Source organism: Quercus robur, chromosome 4 (genome assembly GCF_932294415.1).
Source record: "Quercus robur chromosome 4, dhQueRobu3.1, whole genome shotgun sequence".
Taxonomy (NCBI): domain Eukaryota; kingdom Viridiplantae; phylum Streptophyta; class Magnoliopsida; order Fagales; family Fagaceae; genus Quercus; species Quercus robur.
Window position 1 is genome coordinate 25,002,735 of NC_065537.1, and position 4,386 is coordinate 25,007,120.

Here is a 4,386-nt window from a genome sequence, read left to right on the forward strand (position 1 = left end):
ATGTGTCATGATATATATGGTATTGGGGGATTATGGGACTAAAATTAAATCCGCTAGCAATTGTTGGTCACAATATTTTCAATATCATGATTTTGGCAAGTATCAGAGCTAGTTCACCGAAAGCAAAACAGAACTTTCTGATTATGTTCCTAATTGACACCTTACTCCAACAGCATGGTAACTCCCATTTGATAATCTAATGCATACTCTTTTGTTAAATTTGTTTAAGCTATTCTTAAGAAAAATTGACTAATAAATAATAGTTGAAAATTTGAAATTGTTACTTACATATAAGTTGTAGATGATGATTCTGAATCATCCCTCAGACTGAGTGAAGCCAATGATTCTGGTAGTGACAGCAGAGGATCAACTTCAAGATAACTACACGAGTCAATTGACCATCTCATTGATGTTAAACTACCTTTCCAACCAGATGATGAAACTTATGTAGTATGCTAACTCGATTATCAAGGAATATATCGAGGAAATTATGGCAATCCAGAATCTTCATTCGCTTCCCATTTCCAAAGAAAACCACATCTCCAAGCCCATAAGTATTCAAGTGACTCGATTTGTCACATTCTTTAGAAGCCTCTGTGTCACTTCCAAAACAACAGTATTAGTTGGGGCACATGTAAGTGTTTTCATTTCATTCTAAGCAGAGAATAAGAGCACATCAACTGTCTTGGTTTTCCCATTTCCCAGAGGGCCCCATATTAGTTTGACAGTATTCTGATGATTGCATTCCCTAGTTACCAAGCAGCTAAGAACTGCATCTTCTTGGGATTCATTTAAATCAGAAGAGCAGATTCTGGAACTAATAGCTGCAAAGGCAGCACTGCAATTTTCTTCAATAAGGAAGGTAGTACAATTTGTAGCATCCTACATATAAATAAAGGGAGGTAAAAAAAAAAAAAAATTATTGCCAATAAAAATAGCAAGGCCAAAATAACTGTTGTCCCAAAACTTTAGTTTAAGACCAATTTTAGTCCCTAAAGTTTGAAGTGATCACTTTTAGTCCCAAAAAAATTTCAAGTGGTCAATTTTAGTCCTTAACAAGCTTAAAGTGACCACTTTTAGTCCCTATGGACTGATTTCGTGTTAGTTTTTAATTTGGACACATCATCTAAAGGACTAAAAGTGATCACTTTAAAATTCAGGAATTAAAATTGCTAATGTACTAAAAGTTTAGGGACCAACAACAGCGAATTTAAGCCTAATATTAATATGCCATATGAAATAAGCAATCACCAAAATTCTTACCATAGAACTAGATTGCAGCACATTCTGAATGATGTTTAAGTTCCCACCTTCCAACTTAGAGTTCAAGGCCCTCCATATACGAATATTTGTGGTCATGTTTATCAAGGGAAGCATAAATAGTCTGTCTCTTCTTGTTCTTGTCATGTTCAAACAAGATAGGCTTTGAGGATAATATTGTCAAATACCTTTTGTATCTCATGCTCAGAACAATAGCAACAAGATAGGACCTGTTTGGTTTTTCTAAATCATCAATGCATTTTGGTCTTACATCTATTATGGCAATAATATCTCTAACTTCAAGTTCATAATTAACATGATTCTCAAATTTTTTCAACTTTCAAGTGTAACATGGTAAAAGAGGTCTTTGGGTGGTTTACATTTCACAGATTGCCTGACAGAAAATATTGCACGCATAGGTGCTTGGGATACTGTTGACATACTTCACAACAAGTCAGCATGAGTTTCTTCAACAAGTGGATCACAGAATGAGGTCAAGTACTCTGTGGTTGAGGTGAATGTCTCTGGGATCTTTCTTACCTAAGTGAAAAATTTTAATCAGAGGAAAGATAAGCACATGTAGAAATGTGATAAACATTACATGATATGAAAATAATTGCAGCACTATATCTCTTTATTAAAAATGGTAACATACAGAATAAATAGGTAACCAAAATTTTGTATCAAATTAGTTAAATCAAATCATAATAATTCAACTATTTGGTAAGGCTAACAGCTTGATGTCATACTATTTAGTCATAGCATGTTCTCCTTTCCTATCAAGATTTACTTGACAAGATATAAGGAACTAAATACAAAATTTGAATAAAAATGACCTATCTCACTCTTAGACTTAGTGTTCTACTTTATACTCCACCAACTAGGTCACTTTAGTCTTCTTTTTTCTTTTTTTCTTCTCATTTAAAACTTTAATTACTTTAGAAGGAAAAAAAAATCCTAGTATAGCATAAAGTGGAACTAAGATTTGTATTCAACAAACCTTTGTTAAGTCATGTAGTATTGGCCTCTCTCATGCTGTTTTAAATCCTAAATCAGCTACTGAGCAATAAGGGAATGACTAGTAGGGTCAGTGTAATTTTAGATTAACTTTATTTTTTATTAAAATAAAAAATAAAAAATACTTTATTTAATATACAAATCTACTTCTGGTCAGAGGTATTATTCCTTCTGTTATACATATGTGGCTATACAACGAATTTTAAGAATAAATCTAGGAACAAAACATTTTTTACAACTTTATTTTCAGAATTGCTCATAATGTGTATTGTGATTACAACATAATAAAAGTGGTGTCAGTGGTGAATCTTGGTAAAAGTGATATACCTATAATAGGGCACATTATAATTATTGAATTTTTTTTTTTTTTTTAAGAAATCAATATTACCCTTCCACCTGAAAACATTATTCATATCATATTAATCCACATGTGTTGAAACTTATCTTAATTAGAAAGAGGAGGGTGAGAACTTCATGGTGGACAAACCTGGTGTTTATGAAGATCTTCATTGAGAACATCCTTGAGAGACCAAGAGAATACCAAATCTACTAAGCTTCTACCTGGAATTTCTTCCTTCTTCACCTCAGTCTTCTCCACCATTTTAGTTTCTTATTCGCTTCAGTACAATCAATCATTGTCAAAAATAATAGAGTAATGATTTTCACAAATAGTGTGCATGTACACACAAGTTGAAATCATGAAATCGTATACACAATTTCACAAGTTGTGTAACTAGCTATGTGCAACAATAATTAGCAAAAATAATAATGACTCCATGTATTATTCATTTTATCATCCACATGTGTTGACATTATAAAAACAATTGCATAAAAATATAAAAGTAATATTCATATTATAATCTACATGTGTTTACAAACCTGTTGTTATTAAAGAGCACATTGAGAACACCCTTGATAGACCGAGATAGCAAACCTATTAAGCTTGTACCCTAACTTTCATCCTTCTTCAACTCGGTTTTCTCAATCATTTCGCTTCTGTATAGTCAGTCTATGTGCCAAAATCCCATGCCCTTGAAATACAGAACAATAAAGGTTCAATAAGCATGAAGGAACCAGCATGGAAGAAAATAAGGAAATAGTAAATACCATTTCACGTCCATGATGAAAGTAAGAAAAATTGAGACTACCCAAAAAACAAAAATATATTTGCTTAATAAGAGAGTCTATTGCAATATGGCACCCTTAGCCTTGGTTATAAAAAAATAAAAACAAATAAATACACAAAAGCATGTAAGAAAATATTAAAAGAATGACCGAAGTCATATTCAAACGGTAGAAATATGTAAAAGAAGAGGTTTACTTCAAGTCAAATGAAAACAGTTACCTTTACTTTCCTGCCTACCTTCCTTGAATGATGGTATTTTTTTTTCCATCCATACGACAATATACATGCATTGCAATAGGTTTTATACTTGTTTGATATATAAATTTCCAATTACTTAACCATTTCCAGGAAAAAGCATAAAAGAGAACAACAGTGTGAAGAAGAAGAAGAAGAAGAAGAAGAAGATGAGACTGAGACTGTTTTTACTTTATATTAGTAATTTATTGATCAATGTCTAGCAGGTTCACCAAGATCAACAGACGTACGAATTTTGGTCTTCAAAATCTTGTCTTTTCATCTAATTTTTATGTGGTTCAAACGAGTCAAATTCGAAAAGAAAGAGGTACCATTCACACTTACCCATGAGTGGGAAGAGAGAGAGAGAGAGGTTTGTTTTGGTTTGGTTTGAGGCAAGACCGCAAGAGTATTACTATTACGGAGTAGGTTTGCACCCGTGGTATGCAAATCTAAAATATACGACACAAAGTGAAGAACAAAACAAAGGATTTTGTCACAAGGACCCTAAAACAAATCTTTATTTAAACAAAGACAAGAAGCTTTTATATAGATACACAGACAATTATTAGTTGACATTAGTTTATACTAGTGTATAACACATGTATATGCACAATAAAATTAAAAATAATCATATACATATATATGTGTGTGTTTTCAAATTATACCTTTTTTTTTAGAAATCATTTTCAAATTATATCTAGTGTAAGAGTTATACTTTTTTTAAGCTATAGATATATACATAAGTT